The 20,601-nt window shown below is 54.4% G+C and overlaps 1 long non-coding RNA gene across 2 annotated transcripts in view; it reads right to left on the bottom strand.

Moving 5' to 3' along the window:
- Positions 1 to 20,011, bottom strand: part of LOC146798754 (uncharacterized) — a 32,716-nt gene extending 12,705 nt beyond the window's left edge. Inside the window, exon 1 of one of the 2 annotated variants that reach the window (XR_014969200.1) lies at positions 19,890 to 20,011. This is a non-coding gene — a long non-coding RNA (uncharacterized LOC146798754). Of the gene's footprint in view, positions 1 to 19,763 lie in introns of both variants that reach the window. The other variant, XR_014969201.1, reaches the window with a different exon arrangement.
- Between the last annotated feature and the right edge of the window lie 590 nt (positions 20,012 to 20,601).

The raw sequence follows: 20,601 nt of genomic DNA, 5'->3' as shown, positions 1-20,601 counted from the left end.
AGGACACTGACTTTTACATCCTGGAGTACTTTCTGCAAACTCTTGAACTATCTTTAAAGTAACCTTTTTAATTGTATGTTGGTTTTTCTGTAGTATTTGGTCTTGTGAAGTTTTTAGTAAAGATACCTTATTTTTCTAAAACTGGTGTGGAGTAAATTTGTGGTGTTTTCACTGTGTTACTGTGAGTGTTGGTACAAATACTTTACACATTGCCTTTGATAGCCTAGACTGCTCAGGCCAAGCTACCTAGAGGGTGAGCAGGGGTTATCTTAACAGTGTATCCCCCTTTCCCTGACTAGAAGCAAGGGTCCCTACTTGGACAGTGGTACCTACCCTGCCAACTAGAGACCCCCAGATCTAACATTGGTGGTCAGCGGTGAGGATTGAACTTGTATTTGTACTTGACCCATAGTAATTGGTGTACATCACTAGGAGTGCAGACCAATAGACAACCACATACTGTATTTTTCTATTTTTGAGTAACTCTTCAAGAGCATCATGTCTCAGGTGGCAACAAGTGAGAGGGCAGAATTGGAGTTTTCCATTGCGGATTTATATTCATACAAAGTTGAGGAGCTCAAACAATTCTGCAAAGACCTTGGTTGCCCTGTGAAAAGATGTTCTACAAAGAATCTTGAAGGCCTGGTGGGAGGACCAAGAGGAAGGTGGTGCAAATGAAGAGGATGGTTTTGTTCCCCAGGATCTGCCCGTGGGCAGAGCAGTCTCAAGGGCTGGCAGCTCCCATTCCAGTAGGGGGCTCACTCCAGAGGAGTTGGAGGAGAATCAAAGGGTGAGAAACCATGAAATGGAAATGATGAAAATGAAAATGAAGCAATTGGAAGTAGAAAAGGACAAGGCGGCGGAGGAGAGCAAGAATGCCCATGCCTTGGAAGAGAAGAAATTGCTTCTGGCTCATGAAGTGAGCATGAGAGAACTGGACATCAAGGCCAAGCAGGTGGAGTCCGGTTCAAATGGTGGCAGCGCACAGCCAGTGCAGGGGGGTAAAGTATATATCCCCAAAGATTTAGTACAGAATTACAATAGGAGTGAAGATATCTATGCCTGGTTTACATCGTATGAAATAGCGTTGAGAATGAATGGTGTGCCTAAACAGCATTGGGGGGCGGGCCTGTGGAAACATTTTGAGGCTTCTGGGAGGAGTGCTCTAGAGCCCTTAAAATTAGCAGGTGCCATGACCTATCCCAATATGAAGGAGGCCCTATGTCTCAGGTATGGACTTACTCCAGAGCAGTATAGACTGCAGTTTAGGAACTCCAAGAAGAAAGAGTCTGAGACTTGGATGGAGTGTGTGAATCTGTACTCGCGGGCACTGGAAGGTTGGATGAAGGGCAGCAAGGTAACTGATTATAAGGGGTTGTTACATTTAATTAGTTGGGAGCACTTGAGTAGTCTATGTGTTCCAGAGCTGCGCCAGCATCTTTTAGACAGCAAGCTGACGGACCCCATTGAGCTTGCTAAGGAGGCGGACCGCTGGACCAGTACCAGGGTCCACAGAGGAATTGTGGGTACCATTGCCAAAGGTGGGCAGGGTCCCCAGCAGAAGAGTGGGGGGGACAAGGGTAACCAAAAGGAGTTCTAACAAGGGCCCCAAAACAGTTCCCAGGGTAACCAGTCCCAGCCCCCCAAGTCAAAACCCAAACCAACCTGGCCCCCTAAGGGCAGGTCGGATAACAAGGGTCCCATTAGGTGTTATCACTGTCAGGAATTGGGTCACAAGTCTCCTGTGTGTCCCAAGAAATCCCAGGCACCCTCTGGTGCTCCAACACCGGGTATAGCTAGTGTAGCTTTTGGTGGGGATTTAATTTCTAGCGATTTGGAGGGATTAGCAGTTATGTCCCTCGTCTCTTTAGGAGACACAGAGATGGTCCAGGAAACCCCTGTCCCTGATAACACTAAGAAGTACAGGCAGTGGGTGACCATCAATGGGAAGAGGGTGGAGGCTCTCAGGGACACTGGAGCCAGTGTGACCACGGTCAGGTGTCAGTGGGTCCCTGAGGAGCTGATCATTCCCGATGTACTTCACCCTGTAGTGTCAGCTGACAACTCTGTGCGCCTTTGCAAGGTAGCACATGTTCCCTTTGAGTGGGGGGGGGGTCTCAGGTCCTCTCAGAGTTGTTGTGAGTCCATCCATGCCAGTAGACTGTCTGCTAGGTAATGACCTGGAGAGTTCCCCATGGAAGGAGGTGGAACGCCAGGCTCATTTGGAGATGTTGGGTTTGCCTGAGTGGGTCTGTGTGACCACCCGGTCCATGGCAGCCAGAAAGGGTTGTGAAGCAGACCTGGAGCCTGAAACAGTGGCCCAGGTCCCTGCCAGAAAGTGGAAGGGCAAGGGGCGTGGTGCGTCCAACCCCACTGTTCCCACGGTCCAGGAAGGAGCAGACCCTGCGGGGGATGCCCTGGAGCCTACAGGGGAACAGGTAGCTGAGCTGGGCGACATACCTGAGCTGACCCATTGGCAGCAAGAGGGTGGTCCCTCCAGAGAGGAGTTCTGCCGAGCGCAGAAGGCATGCCCTACTCTTGAAGGTCTGCGGCACCAGGCTGCAGACCAGGCAGCAGGTGCTGATCCGAAGAACTTCTTTCTCTACTGGGAGAATGACTTGTTGTACAGTGAGCCTAGGTTTGCTGAGCCCAGTGAATCACGTACCCTGGTGGTACCCGCAGGGTTCAGAGACTTCCTACTGGGTCTGGCTCACGACGTGACTCTTGCAGGACATCTCGGGCAGGACAAGACCCGACAAAGGCTTGCCACCCACTTTTACTGGCCCGGGATGAAGACGGAAGTCGCTTCCTTTTGTAAATCATGCCAGACTTGCCAGGCAAGTGGCAAGGCTGGAGGAAAGCCCTCTCCAGCCTTTTCCGGTAGTGAGCACCCCTTTCGAGCGGGTGGGGATAGATATTGTGGGGCCACTGGACCCCAGGACAGCCTTAGGCAACAGGTTCATCCTGGTCCTGGTGGATCATGCCACCCGGTACCCGGAGGCTATCCCTCTCAGGACAACCACAGCCCCGGTGGTGGGCCGTGCGTTGATGGGGATCTTTTCCTGTGTGGGTTTCCCCAGAGAGGTGGTATCTGACCGGGGTACCAACTTCATCTCCAGGTATATGAAGTCTCTGTGGGAGGAGTGTGGGGTAACTTATAAGTTCACCACTCCTTACCACCCTCAAGGAAATGGGTTGGTTGAAAGATTCAACCGGACCCTGAAAGGCATGATCATGGGGCTGACAGAGCCCATGAGACGGAAGTGGGACGTCTTTTTGCCATGCCTATTATTTGCCTACAGGGAGGTACCACAGAAGTCTCTAGGGTTCAGTCCCTTTGAGCTTTTGTACGGGCACCCTGTTAGAGGACCTCTCAGTCTGGTGAAGGAGGGTTGGGAGAAATCCCCTGGGAAAACCCCCCAGGATGTGTTCAGCTATGTGCTGGCCATCCGCAACCAGACACAGCGCTTCCGGGCCCTCGCTCAGGCGAACCTGGAAGCCAGCCAGGATGAGATGAAGAGGTGGTATGACCAGCATACCACTCTGGTGGAATTTCAACCTGGGAAGATGGTGTGGGTGATGGCGCCAGTGGAGCCTTGCGCGCTCCAAGACAAGTGGACTGGGCCATATGAGGTGGTGGAGCGCAAGAGTGAAGTGACCTACCTGGTCAACTTGCGGTCTCCAAGGAACCCCATGAGGGTCCTACATGTGAACCGCCTCAAACCCCATTTTGAGAGGTCTGAAATAACAATGCTACTTGCTACAGATGCAGGGATGGAGGAGGATAGCGATCCTCTTCCTGACCTCCTGGAAGCTAAGGAGCAAGATGGGTCAGTGGATGGAGTGGTCCTCTCGCCCACCCTGACCCCAGAACAGCAGAGGGACTGTCGCCATGTGCTGGGTCAGTTTGCATCTCTGTTCTCCCTGACCCCCGGTATCACCAACTGGTGTGTCCATGACGTGGACACGGGAGATAGCATGCCTGTGAAACAGAAGTTTTACCGGGTGGCTGACAAGGTCAGGGCCAGCATCAAGAAGGAAGTTTCTAAGATGTTGGAGCTAGGGGTGACTGAGCCCTCCAGCAGCCCCTGGGCTAGCCCAGTGGTACTTGTACTGAAAGCTGCTGCGCCAGGTGCCACTCCAGAACTTAGGTTTTGTGTGGACTACTGTGGGCTCAATCCGGTCACGAAGACTGACGCACACCCCATCCCCAGAGCTGATGAGCTCGTGGATCGGTTGGGAGCTGCCAACTACCTCAGTACGTTTGATTTAACTTCTGGGTACTGGCAGATTGCCTTAACTGATGGGGCCAAGGAGAGGTCTGCGTTTTCAACGCCAGAGGGGCACTTCCAGTTCCGTGTCATGCCCTTTGGGTTGAAGAACGCCCCTGCCACATTCCAGAGACTGGTCAACCAGGTATTGTCCAGGCTGGAGCAATTCAGCGCCACATATCTGGACGACATTGCTGTGTTCAGCTCCACTTGGGAAGAACACTTGCAACACCTCTGCGCAGTATTGAAGGCTCTGCACAGTGCAGGCCTCACTATCAAGGCCAGTAAGTGCCAGATAGGGCAGGGTTCGGTGGTGTATTTGGGACACCAAGTAAGAAGCGGCCAGGTGGCGCCCCTACAAGCCAAGATAGATACCATCCGGGCCTGGGAACCCCCCCAAGACCCAGACAGCGGTGAGAGCCTTCTTAGGACTCACCGGGTACTATCGCCGTTTTGTCAAGGGGTATGGCACCATTGTTGCTCCCTTGACAGAACTAACTTCCAAGAAGTTACCGAAGAAAGTGATTTGGACCAGTGCCTGCCAAGAAGCTTTTGATGCCCTGAAGGAGGCCATGTGTACAGCACCTGTACTCAAGGCGCCTGACTTCTCCAAGGAATTCATAGTGCAGACAGACGCTTCTGAGCATGGAGTGGGAGCGGTGCTCTCACAACTAAATGATGAGGACTTGGACCAACCTGTAGCTTTCATTAGTAGGAGGATACTTCCCAGGGAACAGAGGTGGAGTGCGATCGAAAGGGAAGCTTTTGCTGTGGTCTGGGCACTGAAGAAGCTGAGACGCTACTTGTTTGGGACTCACTTCCGGGTTCAGACGGACCACAGGCCCCTCAGATGGTTGATGCAGATGAGGGTAGAGAATCCTAAGCTGTTGAGGTGGTCCATTTCCCTACAGGGGATGGACTTTACGGTGGAACACCGCCCCAGTACAGAACACGCCAACGCTGATGGTCTGTCCAGGTTCTTCCGCCTTAGCGATGAGAACTCCCAAGAGGGTGGGTAGTTCTCCCCACTTTCAGCTGGAGGGGACACGTGTTAGACCTGGCATCTTTGGTGTGGTTACCCCTGACTTTTTGCCTCTACCTCCTGTATTTTTTGATGCTATGCTGGATTTCGTTTTTGCTGGTTTAGATGCTTTGGGCACTTTGCCACTGCTGATCAGTGTCAAAGTGCAAGTGCTCCCTTGGTAAATTGTTATACTGATTGGTTATCCATGATTGGTATATTTGTTTCACCTGTTAGCCCCTAGTAAAGTGCACTGCGTGTGCCAGGGCTGGTGATTCAAATGCTACTAGTGGGCTGCAGCACTGATTGTGCCACCCACAGGAGTAGCGCTAAAATGATGTCTTAGGCCTGCTTGCAGTGCCTATGTGCAGTCCAGGACTGCCATGTCAACCTGGCCAGTGCACCCACTGACCAGGCCTTATCCTTCCCTTTCTGTACATGTAAGGCATCCCTATGGTGGCCCTAGGTACCCCCCTGGGCTGGGTGCAGTGTATCTGAAAGGTAGGGCATGTACTGAGGTGTGTAACATGCCCTGGTAGTGAATTACAGCCATTTTCGTTTTTCACTGCTGAGAGGCTATCTTGCCCATAGGATAGAATGGGGGAGGCTGTTTACATGCATATCTTCCCATAAGGGCAAGATAGAAAATCCAAGTTTGGTATCTTTGTGTTCAGAATTTAATGATACATCTTTTTAGCAAGATGGTTTTTAAATTCACTGTGTGAGAATAGCACTTTTTAGAAAGTAGCTATTCTCCTGTTTAACCTTCCTGTGTGCCTGTGTGCTGGTTGGCTGACTGGAGTAATGTGATGGGCTAGGTGGCTCCAGGAGCCTGGATGAGTCAGCAGCAGGGTGAATAGGGAGATCTGCTTTAGATGGGTGGGAGGAGTAGCCCCTGGGTTTGAATAGGGCTGCCTCTGCCAGCACAATGCTGGCTCCACCCCCTGCTGGCCAGGCTGAGGACTCTGCCTCTGCTGGCACAAAGAAGGCTCCACCTCCTGCTGAGCGTCTAACGACCCTGCCCCTCACTCTGAAAGGAACCAGGTGCTCCAGGGCAGAGCACACCCAGGAACCGGTTTGAGCAGGGGAATCCCCCCACTGAAACACAGAGAGACAAAGACTTGGAGGGGTATAAGAAGAGGACCACAGACACCTAAACTTTAGATCACTTTGGAACTAAGAAGAAACCTCTGCCAAGGAGAAAGCTGAGAAGGACTGAAGAGGAGAAGACTGCCTGCTTGCTGTTTTGCTTTGCTGCCAAGGAGAGGGGAAGGACTTTGCTGTGTCCCCTTCTTTTGATTCTGATCTCCAAGGGCCTGAGAAGAGCTGGCTCCCTGTTAAGAAGTCCCAGGAACAAAAGGACTTCACCACCAGCTCCCCTGGAACTCTGCTGAAGGAGTTCTGACCTGCCTTGGAGTGCTTGCCCAGTCTTGGGGCCTCAGGAGGTCGTTTTGCTGTGTTTGGGAGCTGGGAAGCAGAAGCGTGAAAAAGAGTAACTGGTACCCAACGTATCATCCGATTGCGTGTCGCAAGAACGAGAGTGCGAGGAGAATTTCATCGCTGCGTCATCGCAGCACCCGGAGTCCCCGCATCGCCGAGTGCGTCGAGCATCGTTCCGGTGCGAGAAGATTCCTGACGCTGCGAGGGTCGTTGCAGAACCAGTTTGCGGGCCGCACCACTGCCGGTGCGTGAAAGTATCCAGTCGCTGCGTGTGTCGACGCAGAGTCCCGTCCCGTGACGAATCGAGGGTTGCGGCGCCAGAAGTCAGCGCTGTGCCGCGCATCGCGCCGCACCGAAGATCGTCGCATCGTGCCTGTGCGTGAAGCTTCCCCCTAAGAAACCTACGCAACGAAAGCCAAAGTCATCGCATCCTCCCCCTACAGATCGGAGCCGGCGCATCCACCTCTGCTGCGTGAAGCAGGGCTGCTGCAAAGCCTCCCCAAGATCTCAGGAGTATCGCATCGCCTTTGCCATCTTCCTTGTGATAGCTTTTGGGAACCTTATCGCAACTACAGGTACTGTTGGGCACGAGAGTGTCGCATTTTGTGCATTGAGAGTCGCATTGTGCAGGTCACTGACTTTTACATCCTGGAGTACTTTCTGCAAACTCTTGAACTATCTTTAAAGTAACCTTTTTAATTGTATGTTGGTTTTTCTGTAGTATTTGGTCTTGTGAAGTTTTTAGTAAAGATACCTTATTTTTCTAAAACTGGTGTGGAGTAAATTTGTGGTGTTTTCACTGTGTTACTGTGAGTGTTGGTACAAATACTTTACACATTGCCTTTGATAGCCTAGACTGCTCAGGCCAAGCTACCTAGAGGGTGAGCAGGGGTTATCTTAACAGTGTATCCCCCTTTCCCTGACTAGAAGCAAGGGTCCCTACTTGGACAGTGGTACCTACCCTGCCAACTAGAGACCCCCAGATCTAACACCTATCATAACAGCCCGTGGGAACTGCCAAGTTGCTGTGTAGCACAGTCCAACCATGCTGGAGTGATTACATGAACACTAGAGACCTGTTAAACATGGGTACTGGCAACCCCACCTGCACTGGCATGTCCTGCACATCATTTATGAGTGGACAGTGCTTAATTTGAGCCGGTGCTTTCTGTGCGTAGCACCGGCACTTTTTTTTACAGGGCCGGGACTACAAGTTGTATTCTCCAGTTGGTGGTGATCCTAAACTGAAAATAAAATAAAAGATGTAACACGTTGGATGAATCAACTGGTATATTATGGCAGCATTTTTATTTAAAAGGGACAGTAGGACTACTTTACATGATTGCATTAGGCGCATGTCACCCTTACTACACTACTGGAATTACTAATATAGAGCATTTCATCGAAAGAGCGGGATAGCTCAGAGTTAAGGCTTTGCTGCTTTAATTTGTATGAAGTCTGTATGACAAAGGCTCGACTGCTAGCACGTCTGAATCGTGTTTCATTTTTCCAAACACAAACACTAAAAAGTGTTGCCCCTGGTTATATTATCGTCTGAGGCCACGTACATAATGCATAAATAACTGGTGCACTGCAAGTATGCATGGACCAGCACAGAGAAACAACCCAGGCATTCAAAAGCGGCGGGCTTCTGAAGAAAATGTGAGCCCTGGCACCTATTCTTTTACAAATTAAGCACTGGTACACTTCGACTTGAAATTGTACTCATTTATTTTAGTTTTATATAGCGCAAACTCGACCGAAGGTATCAGTGCACTTTACATGAAGGCCAGTTAGGTTACAGACATTTTTGGTAGACAGGGGGTGATTTGCAGAGAATCAAAGGATGTTGAGCGTCCCTACTGAGACTCACCCCCGGTCCCCTACCTTCGAGGTCAACCGAGCTAGCCGTTAGGTCACATCCTCTCCCCTGCAGGATGGTGGTCCCTGATTCATGCAAGGTTGAAAGAGTGTTCACCACTGGTGCTTTGCTGCCGAAATCCAAAGTAGAATTGCCCATAGAGCAGGGCACAAGTCGGGGGTACACGCAGGTACACAGCATCCACCCACTCTTTTCACAGGGTGGACGCCGTGCCCACTGCCAAGTTTTGGGTCCCACAGAAATATGCTGAACTTGTCATGGTGTAAGTTTCAGACACCAGGACACGTTCAGCAGCGCCTGTATGTTGTCTGCTTTCGATTCCCAGCAGCAACGTGCAGGCCACGAGGTGGCTTTTTTGTCACCTCCATCTGGGCCGAACCTATGGGGCCATCAGACCTCCTTTTTTCTGAATATCCTGAATGGATGCGGCCTGGAACCTCACACTTAAATATAAATGCCATGAAGGCGAAACAAAGGCACACAGCTTGTTATCTCTTCTCAAGTACAAGAGAGGCAGCTTTTGCCTTTGTTTAGTCCTTGTATAGAATAGACGCATGCACTGTAAGAATGTCAGGTGTGTTGTCTGTCCCGGTATTTACACAAAAAACAATTTCAATAGCACTATTTTATTTCTTTTTTTGCGCTATGCAACCCAATGCAGGGTGTCAGAGCTCTTTACATAACATACACATTATACATTGACAATAAATCATGTACATGTGTAAATCAATGTACAAGATGAGTTATGTGAGACAGTGAGGGTTACAAGGTGTAGGAGTCACATGTCCTTCATACCTCACTGTGGTCTTTTAGGAGGATTACAATTTAAGAACTGCAGGTAACAAAAGGATCTCTGTATTAAAAGCAGTAACCCACTTTACTACCTACAAAAAATAACAATCTGTCATCTGTATGTTAGATGGTGTGCTTTGCAGGAGACACATTTACCTTCTCTACTACTTTGATTCCAATCTGGGACTTTATAAAACACGGATCTCTCCAGCAAGTGCATTAACCAACAGAGTTATTTCACTGTTAGAAGGCGACCTCAGAGGGGCCCGGAGGGGGCCCTGACTGGCCTGAGACCAACCCTCGAGGTATCGTAGCCGGGCACTGGCGGGAGACTCCTCAGGGGAGGAATCTCGTATCTAGGATCGTACACTCGGCACCACACGACACAGAGACACAACACCGAGAGTTCTTAAGAGCAAATCTTTATCAGATCGGAGTGGTAAGATCTTTATGATCCGCAAGGCAATATATATACAAGTGGAGCGCGGGCTCACAAAGTCTTGGAGGGGGGTTAGGAGGTAGCGGGACAGTCTTTGGGGGGAATGGATCAAATGCAGGAGCGTATCCGGCGCACAGCTCACAATCCTCGAGCTGGGGGATACGCTTGTCGTCGTGGGGTCCGGCGGGACCAAGGGAGTCTGTAGGCACTGCGAGATACTCAGCAGGCTCGAGTACAAGTTCGGAGGTCTTACGATCTTCAGGGAGCCGCGAGTCACTCAGCAGGGCTCAAGCACAAGTTCGGAGGTCTTACGATCTTCAGGGAGCCGCGAGTAACTCAGCAGGGCTCAAGCACAAGTTCGGAGGTCTTACGATCTTCAGGGAGCCGCGAGTCACTCAGCAGGGCTCAAGCACGAGTTCGGAGGTCTTACGATCTTCAGGGAGCCGCGAGTCACTCAGCAGGGCTCAAGCACAAGTTCGGAGGTCTTACGATCTTTCAGGGAGCCGCGAGTCACTCAGCAGGGCTCAGGTGGTTCCAAGGCAAATCTGCCGGACAGTCCCAGAGCACCCCTTGTTATAGGGCGACTCCTCTTTGATGTCCGGAGTCTGTGCAGGCAGGGGTCTTGTCACCTGGGGGTCGCTTGTTGGGGGTTTCCTGCTATTGTCCTTTGATCCTTTCAGGGCCGGGTCGGGAGGAGCCCCAGACACCCAGCAGGCGTGGAGCCAGCCCTCAGGGAGGCCGGCAGGTCGATCGAAACCCACCGTCCCAGGGAAGTGCAGAGGTGTGATGGAAACTGCTCCTCCCTCTCTCATCCCAAGAGGGGCGCGATGTCCTCCAGCCGGAGTGGCGCCTGTAGGCTAGGGTCGCGCTGGGGCCGGGCGGCCATCTTGGTGCATGCAGTGGGCACGCGGGCCCGGGGTGGCCGAAGGAGGAAGGCCTATGGACGGGGGAAGTCCGAGTCGGGTGCGTGTGTTCTGGTGGGAAGGATCGGCTAGGCTAGGGGCTCGGGGCTGGTGTGAGGTGCAGGGGTCAGGTCTGACTATGTTACGAGGGCCGGGTCCAACACGCGTCCCCCCCAGCTGAAAGCCGGAGAGAACTACCCATCTTCTTGGGGGTTCTCTTCGCTGAGGCGGAAGTATCGGGAGAGGCCATCGGCGTTGGCGTGGTCCGTACCAGGGCGATGTTCCACGGTGAAATCCATCCCCTGGAGGGAGATTGACCACCGCAGAAGCTTGGGGTTTTCTCCTCGCATCTGCATGAGCCATCGCAAGGGGCGATGGTCGGTCTGGACCCTGAAATGGGTGCCGAACAGGTAAGGGCGTAGCTTCTTGAGGGCCCAGACTACTGCGAACACCTCGCGCTCGATGGTACTCCATCTCTGTTCCCGGGGCAACAGCCTTCGGCTGAGGAAGGCCACGGGCTGGTCCAGACCCTGGTCATTTACTTGGGAGAGGACGGCCCCGATGCCATGCTCGGAGGCATCAGTTTGTACCACAAACTCTTTGGAGTAGTCGGGGGCCTGGAGGACGGGGGCCGTACACATGGCCGTTTTCAGGGCATTGAATGCCTCTTGGCAGGCAGGGGACCACTGTATCTTCTTGGGCTGCTTCTTGGACGTGAGTCCCGTGAGGGGACCGACCAGGCTGCCGTAATTCCGGATGAATCTCCGATAGTAGCCCGTGAGGCCCGGAAAGGCTCGGACCTCTGTTTGGGTGGTGGGGGGCTCCCAGGCTAGGATGGCGTCGATTTTGGGCTGTAGAGGGGCGACCTGCCCGCTTCCGACCTGGTGCCCCAGGTAGGTTACCGAACCTTGCCCAATCTGGCATTTGCTGGCTTTCACGGTGAGGCCCGCCTGGCGTAGGGCGGTTAGCACCCTCCGGAGTTGTTGGAGGTGCTCACTCCATTCGGAACTAAAAACTGCGATATCGTCGAGATATGCAGCGCTGAATTTTTCCAGCCCGGCCAGGACTCTATTTACCAGCCGCTGGAAGGTGGCCGGGGCATTTTTCATCCCGAAGGGCATTACGCGAAAGCGATAGTGCCCATCCGGGGTGGAGAAGGCGGACCGCTCCTTGACTCCCTCTGTGAGCGCAATTTGCCAGTAGCCGCAGGTGAGATCGAAGGTGCTGAGGAACCGTGCAGCTCCGAGCCGGTCAATGAGCTCGTCGGCTCGGGGAATGGGGTGGTCATCGGCTCGGGTGACCTCATTGAGTCCCCGGTAGTCCACGCAAAAGCGGAGTTCCGGGGCGACCCCGGGGGCGGCTGCTTTTGGGACCAGGACCACGGGGCTGGCCCAGGGGCTGTCTGAGGGTTCGATCACGCCTAGGGTCAACATTTTCGAGACTTCGGCTTGGATACAGGACCGGACCCGATCGGGGACTCGGTAGGCTCTGTGTCTCACTGGTGGGCTGTCTCCGGTATCCACGTCATGGACACACCAGTCGGTGACCTTGGGGACCAGGGAGAAAAGGTCCGGAAACTGCCCTAGGAGCTGGCGGCAATCCTCACGTTGCTGGGGCGTGAGAGACGGGGAGAGGTTCACTCCTTCTACGGAGCCGTCCCTCTCCTTGGTGCATAGAAGATCCGAGAGAGGATCCGACTCTTCTTCGGACCCGTCGTCAGTGGCCAGTAGGAGGCTCAGCTCTGTCCGCACAAAGTGGGGCTTGAGGCGGTTCACGTGGAGGACCCGGAGGGGGTCCCAGGGTGACTGGACGTCTACCAAGTACGTGACCGGGATCTTTCGCTCAACTACTTTGAAGGGCCCGGTCCATTTATCCTGGAGAGCGCAGGGTTTCACGGGGGCCATGACCCACACCAGCTGGCCCGGCTGAAACTCTACTAGTGCGGCGTTCTGGTCGTACCAGCGCTTCATCTCCTCCTGACTCGCCTCCAGATTGGCCTCTGCCAACTCCCGCAACCTCCTAGTCTGATTGCGGAGGGTCAGAACGTAACGGAACACGTCTCGGGGGGTGCCTCGGGGCGCCGCCTCCCACTCTTCTTTGACCAGGCTGAGGGGCCCCCTGACGGGGTGCCCGTAGAGTAACTCAAAGGGGCTGAAACCCAAGGATTTCTGGGGAACTTCTCGGTATGCGAATAGGAGGCAGGGGAGCAGGAGGTCCCACTTACGCCGGAGGGGCTCTTCCAGGCCCGCGATCATCCCCTTCAGAGTCCGGTTAAACCGCTCTACCAGGCCGTTTCCTTGGGGGTGGTACGGGGTGGTGAACTTGTAGGACACCCCGCACTGTTGCCATAAGGACCTCATGTATCGGGAGATAAAGTTGGTCCCACGATCGCTCACGACCTCGCGGGGAAAACCCATGCGGGAGAAGATCCCCATCAGCGCCCGGCCCACCACGGTGGCCGTGACGGTGCGCAGGGGAATGGCCTCAGGGTAACGAGTGGCATGGTCCACCAGGACGAGGATGAACCGGTGCCCCTGGGAAGTTGGGGGGTCCAGAGGTCTCACAATGTCGATCCCGACCCGCTCAAAAGGGGTACTGACGACAGGGAAGGGCTGGAGGGGAGCCTTGCGCTTCCCTCCACTCTTCCCACTGGCCTGGCACGTGGGACAGGACTTGCAGTGGGCTTCTACATCTGCTTTCATTCTAGGCCAGTAGAAGTGAGTCACGAGGCGACTGTATGTTTTGTCCTGACCCAAGTGGCCTGCGAGGGGGACGTCGTGGGCCAAGCCCAGGAGAAGGTTTCGGAAGCGTAGTGGTACCACCAGCACCCGGCCGGACCCTAGCTCCACCGACTTCCATTCGCTGTACAGAAGGTCATTCTCCCAATAGACCCGGTGCGTCCCCGTCTGGTCGCCTGCGGCCTGGGCCTCTGCCTGTTGCCGGGGCCCGACCAGGGAGGGACAGGTAGCCTGTTCTCGGCAGAACTCCTCTCGGGAGGGGCCCCCTTCGTGGCGCCACTGTGCTAATTCGGGCAGATCGCCTAACTCGGTGTCTGAGGTGGAGTCGGAAGGCGGCGGGTCGTTACTGGCGAGCGACTCTTCCGGTGGGGGGATGTGGGGGCCCTCTGCTGGGACCATCCCATCTTCAGGGGTCGGGGCGTCGTCGACGTCCCTCAGGGGGGTCAGTCGAGCCGCCATGGATCGAGTGGTGGCGCACACCCACTAAGGGAGGCCCATCATCCCTAGGTGGGTCTTGCGCTCAACTTGCCCCCAGGGGGAACTTTCCAGGTCGTTCCCCAGGAGACAGTCGACGGGCTGGGATGTTCTCACTGCGACCTTCAGTTTACCGACCACCCCTCCCCACTCGAAGGGCACCAGGGCTACCTTACATAGGCTTTCTGTGTTGTCGGCTGAAATGACAGGGCAAAATACGTTGGGGAGGACCTGGTCCTCGTGGACTAAATGGCTGAGGACACCAGTGATGCTGGCCCCGGTGTCGCGGAGGGCTTCTACTTGGTGGCCATTGATCGTGACGAGCTGGCAATATTTCTTTGTGTTAGAGGGCAGGAGGCTCCCAGGGACCATCTCCCTATCCCCTAAGGACACTAGGGCCATAGCGGCTGGTTCCCACTCCTCGGCCTCCTCAACCTCCTCCCCCAGGGCTACATTGGCTATCTGTCTAGCGGGGGGTGCTGCCTGGTTGGTGCGTGGGGCCATGGGGCATTCAGGGTCGTTGGCGTAGTGCCCGGGCTTCTGGCAACGGAAACAAGTGATGGTTACCCGGTGCCCCCGTCTCAGGGGGGGGGCCGGATACAGCTGGTGGGGGTGCCGGGAAAGGCGGAGGTTGGGACTTCGGGGGACTAGTCTGGGGCTCTCTCTGCCCTCCCTGGTTTCCCCCCCCTCTCTGGCGGGGTGGTCCCTGACTGGCTCGGGGGTACTCTCCTACAGGGCCCCGGGAGACCCGGGTGTTGGTCCAGCGATCCGCCTCGACAGCCAGCTTTCTCGGGTCCGTGAGCTTGCTGTCGAGCAGATGCTGGCGTAGTTCCACAAAGCAGTTGGCAGCCAGGTGTTCCCATAACATAAGGTCAGTTAGTTCTTCCAGGGTGGTTACCTTGCTGCCCTTGATCCACCCATCAAAGGCACGGCTGAAGAAATTCACATATTCCACCCAGGTGGTACCCGGGATCTTCCTGCAGTCCCGGAACCGCTGGCGGTACATCTCCGGGGTGAGGCCGTACCTTGTGAGGAGGGCCGCTTTCATGTGTTCATAGGAGGTCTGCATGGAGGTGGGTAGGTCGAGCAGGGTGTCTCTCCCTTCGCTCAGGAACCGTCCCCATAGCCCAGCCCCCCAATCCTTCTGCGGGACCCGATGGGAGGTCATGGCGACCTCGTAGGCCCGAAACCACTGCTGAATGTCATCATTCTTGTAATATTCCTTGACCACATCCTTGGGGATGTGGACCTTCTGTTCCGTCGGGGCGGCCGCCTCCCGGTTCCCCGGGGGCCGCGCTTCTTCGCTTCTTGCTTTCAGTTCTATCTCCTTCAAGCTGCGTTCATGTTCTAGTTGAAGTCTCCTTCCCTCGTGTTCTCGTTGGAGTTTCTTCTCCTCCAGTTCTCCTTGCACTCGCAACTGTTCTACTGCTAGCTTTTTCTCGGCTAATTTCAATTCGCCCTCAATTTTGAGTTTGGCTAATTCGAGCTCGTGATGGCGACTTTTTTCTCTGTCTGCGAGTTCCTCCGGGGATAGGCCCCCGTCTGGTACGAAGCCTCGCACCTGGTTGCTGCTGCGTTCTCCTTGGGAGGGTCCTGCTTCGTCGTGGGGCTCCACCGCTCCTTCTGGGCGGGAGGCTCCAGAATCCACCCAAGCTTTCAGTGCCTTTTGCATATCTTCTTTGGTGTTGAGACCAGTGGTAGCGATTCTGAGTTCCTTACAGAATTGCTTTAGTTCTCTGTGAGTGTACTCTTCCAGCTGTTCCACCTGGAACACGGTGCTGGCGTCGTCTTCTACGAGAACCACGGCGCTTCCTTCTGCCATCTTTGTCGGTAGTGCGTCAGCCGTTCACGGTACGATCTCTAGATTATGGGCCCGAATCCCGTCGCTTGCCACCAATGTAAGAAGGCGACCTCAGAGGGGCCCGGAGGGGGCCCTGACTGGCCTGAGACCAACCCTCGAGGTATCGTAGCCGGGCACTGGCGGGAGACTCCTCAGGGGAGGAATCTCGTATCTAGGATCGTACACTCGGCACCACACGACACAGAGACACAACACCGAGAGTTCTTAAGAGCAAATCTTTATCAGATCGGAGTGGTAAGATCTTTATGATCCGCAAGGCAATATATATACAAGTGGAGCGCGGGCTAACAAAGTCTTGGAGGGGGGTTAGGAGGTAGCGGGACAGTCTTTGGGGGGAATGGATCAAATGCAGGAGCGTATCCGGCGCACAGCTCACAATCCTCGAGCTGGGGGATACGCTTGTCGTCGTGGGGTCCGGCGGGACCAAGGGAGTCTGTGGGCACTGCGAGCTACTCAGCAGGCTCGAGTACAAGTTCGGAGGTCTTACGATCTTCAGGGAGCCGCGAGTCACTCAGCAGGGCTCAAGCACAAGTTCGGAGGTCTTACGATCTTCAGGGAGCCGCGAGTCACTCAGCAGGGCTCAAGCACGAGTTCGGAGGTCTTACGATCTTCAGGGAGCCGCGAGTCACTCAGCAGGGCTCAAGCACAAGTTCGGAGGTCTTACGATCTTTCAGGGAGCCGCGAGTCACTCAGCAGGGCTCAGGTGGTACCAAGGCGAATATGCCGGACAGTCCCAGAGCACCCCTTGTTATAGGGCGACTCCTCTTTGATGTCCGGAGTCTGTGCAGGCAGGGGTCTTGTCACCTGGGGGTCGCTTGTTGGGGGTTTCCTGCCATTGTCCTTTGATCCTTTCAGGGCCGGGTCGGGAGGAGCCCCAGACACCCAGCAGGCGTGGAGCCAGCCCTCAGGGAGGCCGGCAGGTCGATCGAAACCCACCGTCCCAGGGAAGCGCAGAGGTGTGATGGAAACTGCTCCTCCCTCTCTCATCCCAAGGGGGGCGCGATGTCCTCCAGCCGGAGTGGCGCCTGTAGGCTAGGGTCGCACTGGGGCCGGGCGGCCATCTTGGTGCATGCAGTGGGCACGCGGGCCCGGGGTGGCCGAAGGAGGAAGGCCTATGGACGGGGGAAGTCCGAGTCGGGTGCGTGTGTTCTGGTGGGAAGGATCGGCTAGGCCAGGGGCTCGGGGCTGGTGTGAGGTGCAGGGGTCAGGTCTGACTATGTTACGAGGGCCGGGTCCATCATTCACCATTATTACTATTCCCTGAGATTTACTGGGCACCTTCACAGCAGATGCTGAAACCCAATCAAATGTTTTTAAATGTAGACTTTGCAACCAATTAAGCATAACAGGTCTACCACCAAGCTTCTCCTTGTTGCTAATTTATTTGTGGCAGTGTTTAAAAAAATAAATGCATTAGTTGAGGCCCAGATATTGCATCGGGATTGCGCCACTTTTTTGGCATAACCCCAACGCCAAATCTAATGTGTTAAATCTCATAATGCGCTTAAATGTACTCATGTGCCTGATAAACATATGTGTGAGATCTTAATAACTGATGTCACTTCTTATGATGTCACTCAGCGGCGTCACTAGGGTTGGTGTCACCCAGTGCGGTAACTCATGGTGTCACCCCAGGACAGGGTGCCACACTCCCAAGGACAAGGGGGGGGGGCGTCTGTGGGGCGGGGAGGGGGCATGTTCATCAGATCTGCTGTCACTCTGTACTGTGTCTGCGGGGTGCCTCGTGTCCTACCATGAATTCGTGGCACAGACCTTACACCTTCCCTCCTTGGGGACCCCATTTACTGTACTAGTGGTGCCGCCCTTTTATCTCTCTCCACCAGTATTTTATCAGCTCCCCCCCTACCCCCATGGCCCCCGGTTACTCCGCATACTCCGAGAGCACACAGTGCAGATGCTGGCACTGTGCATACTGTGATGAACCGATCTTCTGCAGGCATCCCAAACACAAAGGGAGACAAAAAGAAAGTGCTCCCTTTCCTTCTAAAAGGTATATTTTACGATAAAAACACACCTGGGTATATGGATCCTTGGTATCCGCAAAAATATAATAGTTACAGCACGTAAAACATAATGCGTAATTGTGATAAGAGGGTTGGAGCTGCGCATCTGCCTCAGTTGTAGAGTCAATAATCAATACGCGTTTACGGATCTATGAATGGGGAGGGGTGCCCCCCACCTGCATGTAATGCGAAAGCCCGGTGCGCTCTGCGGGCTGCCTCTAGCCGCACATAATTTCCCATGCTCGACGTCAGCAATCATATTATGCACAGGAGAGTTGCACCTGAAGCCCTCCGTGAACCCGCGTGGAGCAGTGAGATGCTTAATTTGCGGAGGGCTGCCCTCCCTTCACCAGCCAACAACGCAGCAATGTTTCACCGGCGCTTCTCCCCTCTGGGAACCGCGAGGGCCAGGGGACAATGACAAGCCATTCATATCCTCGCCACGGAGGATTTATATGGCACACCAGCGCTCATGGGAGGGGTCTGCTGCGTGCGGCTTCCACTTGCACTGACTTTCGTCCCTCCTTTTTTTACTTTCCCAGTCACCCCTCCGTAGACTTCCTTCCATGAAACTCACCCTAGAACCTAGTACTCTCTCAGCATTCCGTTGTACCTCGTTTTTTTCCCCATTTCGCCTGAAAGCCCCCCTATACACGGCCTCTGTCTGTCACGGCTCACATCATATGCGCTGCCTTTTACTCACTCACTACTCCGCCTGCACCCTGTGTACCTTGTTATCCCCGTACCTTCGCACCCCCTACTCCCAGGCTGTGACCCATACCTCCGCACGCCCGTGTCACGCACCCCCTGTGCCCCATACCCCCTGCACCCCTGTATCGCATACATCTGCACCCAGAGGCGCAACTAGAGCCAAATTTCGGGGGGGGGGGCTAAGAAAATATTTCGGGGGGGGGGGCTGAATCTTTTAAGCCATAGGCAGAGTGGAGCTGCTGGGGCTCTTAGAAGGGGTGAAACAACAGCGAGGCCTCATTAACATGCAAATGGTCTTTTAAAGACCTGTGAAGTGCTCGGGTGCGGCTGTGTGTGCACCGGGAAGCTGTCTCATCCCGGGCTGCCACACACGACGGGGGGGGGGGGGGGCTGAAGCCCTGTGAGTCCAATGGATGTTGCGCGCCTGTCTGCACCCCCATGTGTCATATCTACACAACCTCGTGTCTCAAAACTATGGACACCCTGTGCCCCATAGCTCTGCCCTCCCTGTGCCCCATACCTCCGCACTACCCTACGGTGTCCCCCCATGTGATGGTGTCACCCGGTCGTAAACAGAAAAATAAATCACTCGGCAGGAAGCATAAAGAATTGACTTGTGCTACTATATTTCATTGTGGACAGCATATAAGTGAAACAGCTCTGTGCACTACAAACGAAAAGGGCGGGGCTGGGGCTCTCCTCCTCAAAGCACTTCGTCAGGGAGTGGAGAGGTGGGAGGGGGTGGGGTGGCAGCCCAGCTGTAATCTTGCTCGGGTTCGAACAACAGCCATTGCTTTAAATGTGCACTTTTAATTGGAGACTACCCGGCACTTCTCCGAAACAAGTGGGCACTGCTATTTTTCGATTTCAAGCATTGACAACAGCCACGCCTCGGCTGCAGCAGCCTCCAATCAATGCCCCCACCCGGCCCCATCGCCATAAGTAAAAGCTGTGCCACAGAAAGAATGGGCCGGGCGCACCCGGAGAGGATGTGAGAGTGAACAAGGAAAGGGCCGGGCACACCATCAGGTGTTGAACTGAGAGGTGTGTGTGTGTGCTACTGACTCCAGGGGTCAGATGGAGTACAGCTTCAAACATAAGAGTGAAACTAAGACAGGTTTTAGATTTTTTTGCATCTTTTATAAAGCGCGAACTCGACCCGAAGGTATTGGAGCGCTGTACATGATAGGCAATAGTAGGCCACTCACCTGCTGAGTTGCAGACAGGGGAGGGGGGGGGGGGGGGGAATACCTCGGTGACGGTCGGCCTTGCTGCCTTGGAATAAAATTAAATTATAGTGGCGCAGTGGCAACGGCGACCTGAGACCTCCTCACCTCCTCGTCCCTCGTGATGCAAGTCACGCGCACTTGGGGGGGGCCAATGCGCATGCGGGATTCGGATTCCACCCGTAACAACATCGCCGACTGCACCACTCTAGTGACGACGTGACGTCACTGCCGAGGCACGCAGACGCGGCAGAGGAGGAGACAGTGCGCGCTGCGCACAGGCACCTCCTGAATAGAACAAGGTTAGGTTGCGCACGTCGTCGTTGCGTTTCGGTTTCATTCTGGACTGCTGGTTTGAGTGGTTTCAATAACATTGTGCACGGCGGACGGTTGCAGTGCACCACAGACATTGACACACCGACCGGACCGGCCCTTTGGTGTCACCCCCTGTGAGGGTGTCACCCGGTGCGGTCCGCACCCCCCTAGTGACGCCACTGATGTCACTGCCTGTAATTTCACATACAATGTCACGTGTCGTGACATCATGCTCTGTGATGGCACGCGCCATGATTTCACTTGCATACTGCCTAACCTGGTTAGTCCTCCCACTTCTTTATTAGGACTTTTGCCCTGCTCCTAGGAATATGTCGCCAGGACCCACATGAGATAATCTGCTATTTATCCGACCACACGTCTTTAGATAATCTGCGAAATTTAGTTTAAATAAATTATTGGAACTAGTCGGCTCATTGGGCCTTTCTATGCAAGTACAAAGTTAGTGAGTGGCGCCACGCGACGCCTGACTCCTTCGGCCAGTCAT

The sequence above is a fragment of the Triturus cristatus genome, chromosome 9, assembly GCF_964204655.1.
Source record: "Triturus cristatus chromosome 9, aTriCri1.1, whole genome shotgun sequence".
In the NCBI taxonomy this organism is placed as follows: domain Eukaryota; kingdom Metazoa; phylum Chordata; class Amphibia; order Caudata; family Salamandridae; genus Triturus; species Triturus cristatus.
This window is presented reverse-complemented; position numbering and strand designations above follow the sequence as displayed.